The sequence below is a fragment of the Solea solea genome, chromosome 15, assembly GCF_958295425.1.
Source record: "Solea solea chromosome 15, fSolSol10.1, whole genome shotgun sequence".
NCBI lineage: Eukaryota > Metazoa > Chordata > Actinopteri > Pleuronectiformes > Soleidae > Solea > Solea solea.
The window spans coordinates 22128861-22145124 of record NC_081148.1 but is presented as its reverse complement, the minus strand read 5'-3'; positions in this window follow the sequence as shown (position 1 = coordinate 22145124).

Here is a 16264-nt window from a genome sequence, read left to right as displayed (position 1 = left end):
TTTTTTTTTCTGGTGAAAAAGAGATCACAACACTATTACGACACTATTACAGGTAACATTCAGGAAAAAAAAAAATTACATTACAACACAATTTAACCAATTTTGTCAGACGAGCGCCGAGGGACCGTCTACAAATTGCAACACCAACAAAGCATACATTTAATATCCTCACCTTATTACTGTGTAGTGTCTCAAAAATGAACTCGATTTAAATGAATTTAGAATTCTATGGTGACATTTAGCTTGTGCTAGATGTCACCTCCCTCTTGTCCTTTCTCTCCATTTTTCCTTTCACCCCAACCGGTCGAGGCAGATGGCCGCACATCTTTGAGTCTGATCCTGTCAGAGATTTCTTTCCTATTAAAGGTGAGGGGTTTTTTTTCTTCTCTCCACTGATGCCTAGAGCCTCTCTATAACATTGTAAAGCCTTTGAATTTAATTATATGGTTGGTGTTGTTGTTGGCACTCTGTAGCAAGAAGACCTGGTTTGGCAACCCAGTCAGAACAAGGGCTTTTCTGCATGGAGGCTGCATGTTCTCCCTGTGTGTGCGTGGGTTTTCTCCAGCGTCACAGTCCAAAAACGTGCACATTTGGTGATTTGGCAACTCTGGATTGTCCATGCGTGTGTCATGCACCGTCAGTTGTGTTAGTTAGTTTAGTTCAGTGTCACTTCCTGTTTTATTTTGGTAAGGGGTTTTCTCTACTTCCTGTGAGCACCTTGTCTGCCTTGTTCTGTGTCTCGCCTGATTCCCTGATTGTTTTCACCTGGTGTTCCTTACCCTCACTCCCTATATATACCCCCTTCTCCCATTTCCTGTTTCCAGAGCGTCTTACTTGTGCTGTCAGCGTCTGGGCCACTTCCGGTTCTGAACAAAGAAAGAGATATTTTTGTTGTGACAGTCCAGCTAAGGTTTTGGTTTGTTTCTCAGTTTTAAGGTTAAGTTTTGATTGGCGTTTAGCTTTTTCCTGAGCTGTTCCAGCTCACCATTTTGTTTGCTGGTTAAAAGGAGTCAATAAAGCTCTTTAAAAACCTTCTCCTGTTTCTGGTCTCGTGCATTTGGGTCCAAGCTTTGTGAGAGTACCTAACAGCGTGTAAGAGTGGATGGTTGTTTGTCTCTATGTGGCCCTATGATGGCATCAGCGTCCCAGCTGGCTTTAGACGATGAATGGATGGTAAAAATTAGATTTCTTCCAGGACCTTCCTTTGGGTGGCTTACACACACGCAGCTGCTGATTGTTAACTTGTTAACAGCTCTAAACATTTGCGCAATAAAACATTATTAGAGTTATTATTATGCCTTACAACAAAGGTCCCTGGAAGAAGGTTCTGACAACTTTCACACAATGCTCCTGGAAATGCATTAGATGAGACAATTCCTTTGACATCTGCACTGAAAAGCTGCCAATTAATCAACACTAACAGCTAGTTAAAATGAGCTGGGGGGTAAAGCCACAGAAGATAGGTGAAAGAGTTGTAAAATATTACATTTTTGATACATATTAAGTTCTCAAAACCAACGGATCAAACACTTGAGCCAAAAAAATGAAAAGAAATTATAAAATAAAATGAAAAATGAAGACATCCATACATTCAAAACAATACAAGATGTGTTTTCTCTGGTAATTGGAGCGGTGCGGCTGAGAAGACAGAACATGATTGTTGTTTGTCTGTGAATCAGTAACCTCCAATTCATATGCAAGGAAGACGCACACGCTCGTTCTTACACCTCATGCATTCCAAAGACGTCACATGAATTTATTCATACGTTCTGTGCTGACAGCAGGCAGTAAATAATCATTTGGCTCAAACAAGTGGTGGAAGTATATGGTCTCAGGAAAGGATTGCCGCCTGAGATCCCTCAGCTGTCTCCCTGTTTTAATTCCCAAACAAATGAGACGTACAATGTTTTTGACAGATTGTCTGTCATCCAGTATGTGATAGCTGCTGGTGTGCATATGCTGCGGTGTTTAAATGCATGTGTGTGTGTGTGTGTGTGCACATTTTGTGTTTCTGGCTATTTTGGGACAATATTGGAGAATATTCTTCAAAATGTGTAGTATTTGCCCACTAGAAACCAAGAATTTCCCCTCAAACTAGATGATAACTCTATTTCAACATCACATGGGGAACAACTTATTCCTCTTTGTGGTTTGTCATTATCTTCTTGCTCAAAATAACCATGTGTTCATGTTATTATCTTAAATATTGTTTTATTTGTATGTTTTGCATGCATTTATTGTTATGTTGATAGTCTCCATATGTTCCGCCCGGTGATCTCCTGCAGCAGTAACAGTGATGAGAAGAGAAACTCTGACTATGTCTAGATATTGAATCACTAAATCGTGTATGAACTCACTTCCACTAAATATTTGCCACATCCTTTTGATTCTTGTCATTTCGCAGAAGACACGGTGAGGAGCCAATCGGATGTTTGTGCTGCAAAGAGCGTGATGTTTGCAGATGTAATTAAGAAAGCCTATCGTTTGACTAAACATATTTAGAGAAATAGTCAGCGTCAGACTATGTTTCTACAGTATGAGTCAAAAGAACTGTCATTTTCATAATAAATGATAAAACACCATTACGATAAAAAACTTGATGTTTTTTTTTATCTTAATGCTGTAGTACAACCTAAACTTGTTTCATGTGTCCGGCTCCTAAAACTCATTGTGCATGAGCATTTAAAAATGTAATATGTAACATCATGCCTTTCACATTTTCAAAGGGCTTTTAATCAACTTGGTTGCGAGCGACACATTACCAGTGCCAGAACTGATTATGAACGTCGGGAACAATGATGTACACAAAATAACCATGTGTTAATTTTATTATCTTTCATATTGTTTTATTTGTATGTTTTGAATGCATTTATTTATTTGCTTATTTATTTTTTTGATTTATCTTCTGCTGTGATGACTTGTGACTGGTTGTCAATCACTTGCACCTGCTGACCGGTCAGGTTCGAGATGGGCTGGGAAACCACATGGTGAGACTTTCTCCCCCAGCCAGTTGATGGTAAACTGGGGGCATGAGAAGCATGACAGCTCAGAACCGGGCGAGCATCGAGGATGCTGGAGATGGGGAAGATGATGAGACAGGAAAAGACAGACGGCCTGGAAATGATAGCAGACAACGGCGCTGCCATGAGTTACGGAGGCAGACTGCCAGAACATGCTTATACAAGGATACAAGCAAGGGCAGAGCAAGGAGCTCTGCCTGGGCTGTGAGTACCGCACAACGGGCATTGTGGTGCTCTGGCAACATACTATTATGCACTTGTACCTTTAAGGGGAACAGATGAACCGGTGAGTTGTCTATCCCTACAGTTTACACTAAACGGGTCTGTTTGGTACAGTACGGTACACGTTTTGGTTTTTTTGCGTTTCAATTCGGAACCAAAATAGCCAGCCCCATGTGTTCAATGCGTTTCTTCCACGCCCGCAGTCTCTTCCCGTACAAACTTGACGTCTTGTTGAGACAAACAGCCTCAAACCGAGCTGCTGGACAAAAGACTGCAGCTGCATAGAAGAGTTAAAACAGACTGTACTTGTTGGTCGGCCTTATATGTGACCTGTGGTCTGGGCTTTAGATTTCCTTGTTATCTCTTTTTAAATAGTTTTTGGTTTGTAATTATTTTTAGTGGGCTGGAAATATTGGAAAATAAATGATTCTCGTGATCCTGTTCTGTGACTCCTTGCTCATTAAAGCTGAGGTCACACTCGATGTTTTCTTTAAAAAAAAAAAGGAAAAATAAATACAAAATAGTTTTCCATTTACCCACTATAATAATAATAATAGTAAAAAGCCTCCACTCACACATTTCCACGACTACTCTGCTCTTCAGTTCTCTCTGCTGTTCTCTCCTCCTTCTTTGTCGTTATGCATCAGATAAACAGTATGTGGGCGGAGCCGTCTTCAGTCACTTCATATCATGAAATGCACATCTGTTCAGGCTGCTGTTAAAAACATTGAGAGCACAAAATGGCGGGCACCCGTACATCAACCCCTTGCCAAAACTACATTTATTCCAAGGTTTTTAAATCAATTACACACTTTGCAGCATTATGTATTCTCTGCCCAAAACAAACACACACAGGATGTTTTAAATGGAAAAACACATTTGCATTGTATTAAACTGCGAGTGTGTTTGAACACTGGGACACTCCTACCACAGAAGTGCTGCCCTGTTTCTTTTGTCACATATTGACTTAAGTCATTGCCTCGCACGACTGATGTTAAATGAAAGCAAAATGGTGCAGTGAGGTGTAAAAGAGTGATGGCCCTCCTCGGGCCATGAATATCTCAGAAACCTCCACAGTCAGTGAATCTATCTGCCGTGGCCTCTGCAGTGCTCTCATACATCTCCCGCACCTTGTAAATGGTTGGTGCGCACGCGTGCAAACAAGTGAGTTCATGACTGTTCTGCGATTCCTGCTCTTGCAAATTGATTTCAGTGGGTTTCAGATTCTGCTCCATCTCATCTCCCTCACCAATTATCTGCCACCATGTTGGGCAGCTGCTCTCTGACATGTGCTGCTCTGCAGATGGCCGTTCTGTGTAGCAGTGCCAGGACAGGGGCAACTGGTCCCCGTGCAAAACAAATGTCGCCATTGTTTTGCACACGACACTTTAGCTGTAATGAGCTTTTATTTGATTAAAATCTCCCTGTCATACACAGCATTTTACGGTCCAAAGAAGCAGAATGCCGCTCTGGGAATCAGTGTGAGGTGCTAAAATCGAAGAGATGCATTTTGAAATAATGTAGTTTGTATTCTGAGAAAAATAACTCTTATTTTTAAATTTGAAGTTTTGCATAGACAAGCAAACGTCTACTTGAACAGACTGACCGCAGGGGAACATTTACTTGCCATGCACAGTGAATCTTTCTATTGCTCTCTCTCTCTCTCTCACTCTCTCAATCACCACTGGAGAAGAAGAGCTGCGATGTAATTGCCAGCCGAACGGGCAGATGGTCCCTTAACTGCATGTTTATCATGTCACTCTGCACATTCAACTATCCTTTAAATTGCAAAGGCTCTGTCGGTGGGCTTCACATTAAGGACCTGAATCCATCATGATTACCAGATTCCAATCAATGAGCCGTGAGGGTTTTATTTTTATCATTATTTTTTTCCAGCAATTTGAGTATTAAAAGAGAGAGAAAGAACAGTTACAGTTATTATATGCTATTCAAAATTTTGCATTATCATCTGGCCTCGACTTCAAGCCAAAATGTCAAAGTTCGGCATATTTGCCTGTTATATACATTTACCAGCCACTTTATTAGGTCTGTGTATTTATCTGTCAGGTTGTAATATTCATATTCATCATAGTTCTCCTCTTCTGAAGGGTTGGTGGTTTCAGCTTTTTAACGTCGCCATGACTCATCTTTTCTTCTTCTGTTTCTTTTGATCAGAAAAACAACATGATCTTTGACGGGGGCTCAACGAAGCATCCACACATTTCATCAACCATCAACACATGAAATAACCTTTTCAAAAATGTGGTTTATTGTGTACTTCCAGGTGTTGAGGATAGCTGATATGGAAGGAATGAATCATTCTTTTTTAGAGATGGTTGTCCAGGCCGGTGTAACCTTGTATCTTGTATCATCTGCCGTCGTCTGAGGGCAGATGATAGGTGGGAAAAAGTGGCAGCGGTGGCAGCTGGTGTGGTCTTCTGCTGCTCTGCTCTGAGGTTCGACAAGTTGTGCACTCAGCAATGGCCGTCTGCTTGGTTGTCACCAAGAGTCATTATTTTAGTCAGCGTTGCCTTTAGTCTGGCCGTCCTCCGCTGACCTCTTACATCAACAAGGCATTTTGGACTATACTCACTTGCAATTCACTCCTTTTTATGTGTGCGAGGTCCCTCGACAGTGACCAGCCAAAGCACTTTCAAAGCCACTTAAATCACCTTTCATCCCCCATCCGGATGCTCGGTTTGAACTTCAGCAGTTGGTCTTGAGCAAACCCTCATGCCTAAATGCATTGATTTGCTGCCGTGTGGCTGAACAAATGTACCTAATAAAGTGGACTTTGAGTTTTCTAGTAGATCTAGTGCCTTAAAATGAGAGACAGAAATGGAATCACTTTTGACTGACCCTCACAAAAATGTCTATTTTTTTTATAGATTCATTGTAAATTGTGAAGAAACAGCAATTACCAAATCTGTCAACTTAATACCACAACCTAATACCAAAAATACAGAATTCTGACAGTCAGACAGGCTGTGCACTGTAGCCTCTCTGATCACTATAATAATGGCAGGATAATACAGTGTATAATGTGATGGATTCACTGGCTTGGTGGTCTATTTGGGAGTTCATCAGTCAAATTTGTTTCCAGTAGATTACTTCTTCTCAGCAGGAGTAAGGTCTTATTAAGTCTGACAAACTGATTATGTACTTCCCTGCCTCCCTTATCCCTCCACTGTAATTACTTTTCTGACTGATGGCATGTTTTCAGTCCCGTTAGCTAGTTAGCATCTCAAAAATGTCAATACAGATTTCAGTGAATGAAGTCATGGCCCGAGAAAATGAAAATCATGGGCTTTTTGGCCGAGGATTTTTCCCATTTTCTTCTTACATTGGACTTTCTGTACATTTTGTATTAGCACAACAACAATTATAAAGTAGCAAAGTCAGGGGAAACAATTATTTATTGAGATGGGGTTTTAATGTTCTGGCCTGCAAAATGTGGACTGAAATAAAAGGTACAAAAAAATATCATTAAACTTTTCATAACTGGTCGCAATTTGTCTGGGAAAAAAATGTGAGGTATTTCTCTGTATGACACCAGCAATTACGGCACTGTTGTTTTTTTTTCATGAGATGGCCGAAGTTTATGAGGCAAATAATGCATTCAGCATAAGAACATGACTAAACAAGAGGGGAAATTAGCAGATGGTGAAAAGAAAATGCATCACAGATAAATAATACTGCATTGTAAACAACTTTGGGCAAAAAATGGTGCATTAGCAGATTACTGCAATGCTCCAGGAAAATAGTGTTGTTCAGCGTTTTTAAATATTCACTAGAGTTTGGAAAAACACGACTCACAAAGCGGCGGAATGCCCGAGCTGAGGTCTTTGAGCATGTGCGTGTGTCACAGGTGAAGAGTCTCCTTCAATCCACTTCAAAACACACCTACGACTGTATCTGCTCCGTGATTTGATTTGGCATGACAGCCGTGTTGTCAACCACTCAGCCTGTCCCATTTTCTGCTTTGTGTTAACAACAGCCACTCACGCTAACTGGAGATATGAAGAGCTTGAACCTGCAATAGCCTGGAATTTAATTGAAACAAAGAAACGGAATCAGTTTTCATTCATAATTATCATAAACTTATTCTTATTATTATTCTTCTCGCAAGAAAAGCACTTAAATGAAAAAACTACGGCTAGATATAGTCGTTGAAGAGGTGAACATGAAGAAGTGTTCATATATTTTATCAAAGTAGTTAAAAAGTACCTCCAAACAACATTGTATAATAAAGTACTATACTTTATACCTTTGGTTCCCAAACCTGGGGTCCAACTCCCACTCAGGAGGGCGCCAGAGGTCACATTGGGGGGCACACAGTCTTTTCTGAGGTTGTGAGGTTATTAAAATTATATTTGTACATATTAAATTTAGAAAATCCCAATCACACACTCTATTAAATAATCAGAACTCAGTATGACCTAAATTAAAACCCTTTATTTTCACAGTTCATTCAGCAGTTTCCACTCACCTGACTCTACCCCGACACTCCTCCTCATCATGCCAACACTACTCACCTGTGATCACAGTTGCTCTTCATCTCCTGCAATCAGCCCTTCCTGTATACTCCAGCTCCTCACTCACTCCTTTGCCAGCCTGCCGAAACCTGAACCCTGAACCAGACCTCAGCCTTCTGTCCCTAACCATGCTTTTGCCTCAGAGTCTCTGGTTCCTGTCTGGTGAGCTTCCCATTTGGTTCAACTCTCCCCATCTACCTACCTGCCTGCTGTTTGCCATTTCCTCTGCTGTGGTTAATTTGTGGTTCCGTACTACACCCGTCTCATCAGGTCAGTCAGCAGCTACAGCTGATTGTGTTTCTGTTGTCAGTTTCTGTTTTTACATATAAACATTATTTGTAGTAATTCATCTTGTTTTTTTGTGTGTGTGTGGACAGGAGTTTGGGTTTGTCTTGGACACAAGCAAGGGAAAAAGGTTGGGAACCACTGGTCTATACAATACTGTACTATAAGAGAAAATGACATGTGGAGTCCCCCAAGGCCCCATTCTCGGCCCCCTACTTTAGAATTTTTACATGTTCTCACTGGATCAAATTGTACATTATAATGTTCTCACCACTGAACTGCTAATCCCAACGTCAGAAAACACTTCTTTAGTTATTTCATTTCAATATTCAAAAAACAAACATGTGATGACCTAAGATTAGTTTGATTACTGCTGGAAGGATCTTTTAAAATAGGCTAAAAATACACAACATATCGGCCTGTAATTTGACAATGAGATCATCATGGTATGAGCCTTAAAATGGCTTATACTGTTTTTTTATTGTTTCTTTAGTTTTCTTATTTTATTTCATGTGCTCTTTTCTGTTAGTAAATGTGTGTACTGACACTATCCTGAGTTTACTAACATTTACTTGATTTTCATCAATCAATCCAATTCTAGTTGTAAACAGGACGTGTGCAAAAGTTTCCACTGACTTTTAACAGAAAATCTTCTAATATGGTTGAGACCAGTGGCAGATTCACATCTACAGCACTTGACCTTTATCACACCATTGAAAAACCATCAGTACCACTAATGATGAAGCAGTGAAAGAGTGCGAATGTGGTGATATTGTACTTTCTACAGGAAAAACCTGAGCGACCCTAACAAGACACGACTGTGTGTGACCGTGTCCTTCCCCTGACAGCTCTGCCTGTGACGAGCTCACAGGTTTATTTATTTTGTGTTTGTGACCTCATTTGTCACTTACCCGATTTTTTTTTTTGTGTTTTCACTGTAACTCAAAGTGCAGGATGTATGTTCAAGAGCAAGTGGACACACAAAGCACGGAGCAGTGTATTTGTCATATAATATCTTTACTGCATGCATGGATTTTTGCATGGAGGAGAGACCATTTTAGACCGTCCTTGGTGACAGTGTCTCTCCTCCATGCAAAAATCCATGCATGCAGTAAAGATATGATTTACTCAACACTGATGACTCAAGAATTTCTTTCACAAATGTTACGTGCAGGCTTAATTTGTGAAACAGTCCAGCTCTTTCCTGAAAGAAAGCTGTTGTTTTTTGATGTAAATACAACTAGATGGTTGATGGATAAAAAAAAAAAGAGTGACGGCTACTTTTATGATGAGGTATGACTATGAGCCGCTCCTGTCTGAGCTGATGATTGTCCAACTTCTTCAATTTGCCGCCGCAGATCAACATGTGACACAAAGAGAGACACAAAGCAGGAGCTGATACATGAAAGGTATCAGGCGCTGTAGTGCTCATGACTTACCAGAGTATTTCCTTGAATTTCAGCAGCATTGCTCTCTTATGTACAACTTTACAATTAAGGATCGACTTCGGCACAGAGATCATAATGAAGAAAATGTCGCGTACTATTCTCACATTCACTTTTGATGCAAGTAATGTTGAGAATGTGGATGCACTCACTGCAAACACGTCAAATCTGCCGAATTATATATCATTAGATTAAATTATAATCAAACATCCTTGATTGGTTTTATTTTGTCAAAACCTGATTTGTTGTACGCATGTGCAAATTGTGGCTACTTCTTTTCGAAGTTTCCGACTGAAATTTGTCATGATGGATTTTAATTAAAATAAAATTGCTTTTTCAAAATAAGTGCACATTTTTATGTTCTTTCATTTTAGTTATTATAAAATAAAAAAACAAAATTGTTATTCTTACAAAATAAAAACATATTTTCATGTTATTTTTATTGTAGTATATAATGAAATACACTTTTTTTTAAATGTAAACTTTCATTTTAGCAGTTTAAATTATGGCAACAGGAAGTAGCCACTCTGTCTCTCTCCATGCTGATTGTTGTTATTGCTGAAGGTGTTTTATAATTATATCAGCTAAAATAATTTGACATCACAAGGGAAACTCCAACCTTAATGACAACGTAACTGCAAGGATGTGTGTCTGTATGTGTTTAAAAAGCCCTCAGTAAATGTTGTACATATGAACACAGTCCAGCTTTAATCATGTGAGCATGTGGAGCTGCTATTAGTGTCAAAGGGAGCTCAAGCTTTAGGAGCCAGGAAAGAAAACACATTTCACTGATGAGCAGCTGACCTTTTGTGATCTGATGAAGCTCCAGCTCCTTTTACATTATGATCAAGATTTCTCATTTAAAAAATAAATAAATAAAAAAATAAAAAAATCTTCAAAGACGTAGCCTTTATACAAACCATTAATGAAGGGTAAATCAATTTATATAGAAAAACACAATATAAAATGGCCATAGACAGTTTTATATGGATTAGTCATGGTGGCTTATAATAAAAACGGATACATTTGTCTAATTAACTTATAACTGTGATATGTGTGTGTGTGTGTGTATATATTTTTTTTTTATTTTTTTATTTTTTTTATTTTTTAAAAGCTACTTATTGTAAGACTAAAGGAGTATACAGGATTAGAAGTGGTATTAAATCAACTTGGATAAATGCCACATGTCTTTAGGCATTAGTGAGGAAATACTGTTTTGTGCTTTTCGTCTGGTGCAAGTACATATATGTGTGTATATATATACCGTATATATATATATGTGTATATATATATATATATATATATATATATATATATATATATTTCTTTACCAGCAAAACAATAATTCACATGACAGAAACTTAATTAGTTCATATTTTTCAGAACTGACTTGGCTCACGAGTGGTTCATTATCACTTTTTTTATTATAACTGTTAACTGTAATATAATATATTATAGTCATAGTATATTGTAATTAAGTAAATTACGTTTCATCACTGTATTATACGATTATTGCACTGCACGCATGCTGTATACATTTTATCAGTATGTATACATTTTATAGTTGTTTGATTGTTCTCTTTATTCTTCCTACAAATGTGTGTTTTATTGTTTCTTATCTGTTTTTATTACTGTAGCACCTGAATTCCCTCCATGGCGATCAATACAAGCGCTTAATTGTAATCATACATACTTTTATGACATATTTTAACTTCTGATAGCCTCAGTCATTACAATTTGTACTGTGCACACATGCGTTAAGCAACGATAATGAACCCGTTCTGTGTAGAACTTTACGAGCCATTTGTCATGCATCCGTTTATTTTCTTTTTATTGTTTTAATCGAGAGTATGTAATCACATTAATCTGGTGACTGAGTGAAAGTAAAAGAACAAATGAAGGGCACTATAGGTGATGCAAAGAAAACATATTCCACCTCCTCTGCAGAATGATCAGTGTGCATACCTGTGTTTACAGCCGTTTAATAGTGTGGCAGCATTTCACTCAGATTAATAGCTGGAGATATGAGTCAGTGGTTAACCACCTTGCTTCATTCAGCATTCATATCAGCATAACCACTTGCTCATGAGTAGTGACAAGAGTGAAATATACCTCAATGTTTTCTCTGTTTTAGTCGAGTAACTGTGTCATTCATCACTGAGGGAAGTGCAGCCTGTCGCTGCGTTGCACTGCTTTTGAACACGACCTTAAACTTTGCCTGGGTTCCGTGAAGGAAAGAGAGAGCGGCGTGAGCTGAATAATCAGCACTTTTCGTTGTTGTACCAAAAGTAGACATTTATTTATAGTTTTTTATATTTTTTAATGCGCTTTTGTCCACAACCAGGTTCACTAGTTCCAGGAAGATGCGTCTTTTTTCAACACATTTGGTAAAAAAATATCTTTGTGTAGGAACTGAAATGTGTTGTTTCTTTGCTGCATCAGTGAGGCGACACTGCTGTGAGCCTCTGACTCCATTAATAACTAGTGCGGTGGGGGGGGGAAGCTACTCCTTTGAGTCTCAGAAACCTGAGAGCTACAGTCACCTGTCCTGCTACCTGAGCCCGGACCCTGGGGACAGCATAGGAGAGGATGAGGGTAAGACAGCTTCAGAGAGCTGTCCAGCCAGATGGGCTCAACTCAAACGGACGAGGTGTAGCCTTCTGCTGGAAGCCCCAGCATAACAACAACCAGAGGATTAACTGAGAAGTATCAACATGTAACCCACAGTTTAAGGTGGCTGACTGAAGCATGTTTGTACTGATTCCTTTGCTCCTTGACCCCTGTCAGCTGAGAGCTTCCACGGCGGCTTAAGGAAACAAGGCTACGAGCTCTCCTGGATACCTGGTGCATTTCACAGATCTGTTATGCCCCCGTCTGAATATATTCGAGTTCACGATGTGGCTTATGTGGCGAAAATCTGCTCTATAGAGACATGTAACAGCTGATGTCTTGGGCTTTGACACTCTGTGAGGTAAGACAGCTTCACGGTCGGTTTCATTTCAAAAAGCTTTATTGAAGTGATCAAAAACTTGAGTTTTTGCCATAGCCTTTCACATTGCATTACTTTATTTATTCGTTTATTGGTTGCCTTTCTGCATGGAGTTTGCATGTTCTCCCTGTGTGTGTGTGTGGGGGGGGGGTTTTCTGGGTTCTCCGGCTTCCTCCCACAGTCCAAAAACATGGGGATTAGGTAAACTGGACACTGAATGGTTGTTTGCCCTGCGATGGACTGGCGAACTGTCCAGGGTGTACCCCGCCTATCACCCTATGTCAGCTGAGATTGGCACAGCTACCCCCCGCGACCCTCTGGTGGAGGATAAAGCGGTAGATGATGGATGGATGATTGCCAGGGACAATGTACAGCTTGGTGGCAGCACCGGGAGTGAGCTGTAAGCATATTTTTGCATCTGTTGTTCCCGGGCAAGAGAAGTCAACAGCCTACTAAGACACAATATCACATTTTACATTGCATATTTGGAATTGCAAATTTAAGGAAAAAATATGTGTTTCTCTGTGATACCTCCTTCAAAACTTTCTTAATTAAAATGTTGAAAAATGAGTTATTTTCACAACTCTTTTGGATGCACCAATAGTACAAAGATAGCCGATCATGTGGAAAACACTCGAAGGGGAATACAGTAAATGATGAATTGTGTACAAATGCCCTCTGAGGCCACAGCTATGTTTTTTTGCTGCTGTGAATTTAAACAGATTATTCCCCATGTGACCACATTCCTGTGACCCACAGTCAGGACCATTTAAAGCAGCCTTGACTCACTCTGACAAATTGTTCTAATACTGCAGCCAGTGTGAAGCTGCTGCACAGCGTGTGCTGCATGTACCATGAACACTATTTACCGCTGCTTGTGATTAATGCGACACACGTGTGTGCAGAAAGTCATTTTAACTTTCATTAAAGGCTCAGTGTGTAACATTGACGGAATTCAAAAATACTGCGTTTGTGGAAGCGTTTTTCGTAGACTCATCAGCCTTTTATACGTACTTATAAGTCTTGATGCTATCTTGCACACACACACACACACACACGCCTTGGTTTACCAATTGACAAGGGTGCTAATAAGCTAATGCTCTGTAGCAAAAATAGTCCTTGGAGAAAAATATCACAAGAAGTAATGAGGAGCATCTCGCTGTGTTGCTCTGCATTCACAGATAATGAATACAACATCCTTTGCGATACACATTAGCCCGAGGTGTTACAGTAATATCTGCTGACTTGTCTGAAAATAACCATCAAATATGGTGTTGTTGCCGCTCACTCATTGCAAGGCTGTTTGAGGCACTCCAAAAGTGCCACTTGCTTTTGTTTTCATTTAACTTTGGTTGTGTGCTATTAAAAACTGTGATACATTAGCGCGCAGTGCTGGCACGCTATCTCCGAGAAGGGAAGAAAAGAAGAGAGATGTACACGTTCAAAGCGGCACTAGTTGCCAGACCACCAGTGCAATCATCTATAAAAACAGTGTGATGTGAATTTTACTACATTTAACTAGTTTTCAAATGAAAATCATTGGCAACGTGTCACAATGTGAAGCTCACTAGTCCTGTCAAAAGTGCCAGGGTTCCCACACCTTGGTTGACTTTCCATTACATTACATTACATGTCATTTAGCAGACGCTTTTATCCAAAGCGACTTACAATAAGGGCATTCAAACATTTGGGTACAAATAAGAGCTAGAAGTAAGTAAGAGCTTCAAGTAAGCCTAACTAGCCATAAGTTGTTTTTTTTGTTTTTTTTTGTTTGTCGTCGTCTTTAGTCAAGGCAGAGTCGGAAGAAATGTGTTTTTAGTCGGCGGCGGAAGATGTGGAGGCTTTCCGCTGTCCGGATGTTGATGGGGAGCTCGTTCCACCATTTGGGAGCGAGGACAGTGAACAGACTCGAGTTCTGCGAATGCCTCTGCGATCCTCTCAGTGAGGGGGCAGCGAGCCGGTTTGCCGATGCAGAGCGGAGTGGGCGGGCTGGGGTGTAGGTTTTGATCATGTCCTGGATGTAGGCTGGACCGGATCCGTTTGTAGCATGGAACGCAAGCACTAGAGTCTTGAAGCAGATTGGAATTACCTCTTGTGCGAAAAATAAGAGGTAATTCCAAGATTGGTCCTTTCCAGGACCAATTCTTAAAGTCAACGACAAATGTGCTGACACTGCTTAAAGGAATACTTCATTGAGCTTTGTATTACTAGAATAGAGGTAGTATGTTTGAAAAATTGTGCTTCCCAACCTCAGTTTTCCCCTGAGGTGAGAAATATCTTCCTTCTTTTCTTTCTTTCTTTCTTTCTTTCTTTCTTTCTTTCTCTGTTCACATTCTGGGAATGAGGTCCCGTTCACCTACGAGTGGGTCTAAAAAGTGGGGAATTAGCATTGCAGTTTCAAGCCTTGGTGAAGTATTCCTGCACGTCATCTCACCTTTTTTGGCGGAGAGAGACTAGTAGTAATTACAACTCGACGTCTGTCCTGTGTGGGCCTAGTCTACGTACATCCAGCAATGCAGGGCAGGAAACAGTAGGTGGCGTCGCAACAAATAAGGCATTTACCTAAATATCAACTTAACTTCTTTCTTACTCAAAATTCGAGAACTTTGAGTGACCCATTAGGGTGATTTTATGTGACATTCACAAACTTCAAGGATTTCAAGGACCTGTGGGAACCCTGAAAATGAGTTTTGATGTGTATCAATGCACATTTTATGTGGTTATACAGAAATCCTTTCCCTCTTGTAGTGGGTATTCAGTGTATAACATAAACCACTGGCCATTATGTTTCTACAGCAGCTCGAAACCAGAGCATGCATTTTGCATTTTGCATTTTGAAGTGAAAAGCTTACATAAAAAAATGAAGAACACAGCCCATCATCCTTTCTGGTAGGTAAGAGAAGAGTCGTCCATTTGTTGCAATCTGCAGTCTCACCATTAGATGTGACTACGTACTGGACACCGGACTTTTAATGAAATGAAACTGTGAGGTAAATATTTTTCGCACAAGAGGTAATTCCAAGATCATTAGGTGGCTTTTTGTTCTCCCACAAAATGGGTTGGTGGATGGTGGGTATAAAAGGGACAGTGTGCAGAGAGAAAAGAGACGACAGTCCCTGACAAAAATAACCTCTGCAAACACCAGCACATCTGAATAGCTGCATTTTGTCCAACAGCTTCCTCACCAAGCCTCATTTCAACCCTATAGCTGTGCTGCTGATGGGTTTATCTCTCATGTACCCACAGCTCTGCACAGCCCTGTTTGCTTCCTAACCAGATGTGAGTCCCATATGGCTCCACTCTCTGTTCCTGCGTGGTACTGTCAGACCCACAAAGGTTTATTCAGTCCCCGGTTTCCGTGCATGCAACAATGAGCGAGCAGTCACGTCAGCCAAGTACAAACCTTGTTCCCTCTTTGTGTGCTGTCACCTGTCTTTCTCACACACACACACACACACACACACACAGTGTCCATTATTCTGGGAGACCGGGCTGCAGTGGGCATGAATGTTTGAGCTGTTGTTTTGTGTTAGGGAATAATTCACAATGTGCAAGGCAAGCAACGCAGATAATCACATTGGTGAGTCACTATCAGCTGAGCTGAGGAGCAGAAAGAGGGCAGCGTTGATAGGTGAAGGGAACTGAATGATACAGTATTTTTAAGTGTATTTTCTTACAATATCGCTCCATTTTGTAATGAGGGAGAAATGAATGAATTGCACTTCAAGGTGAGCGACAGAGAAAGCCTAAACGATGCCTGCAGTTGTA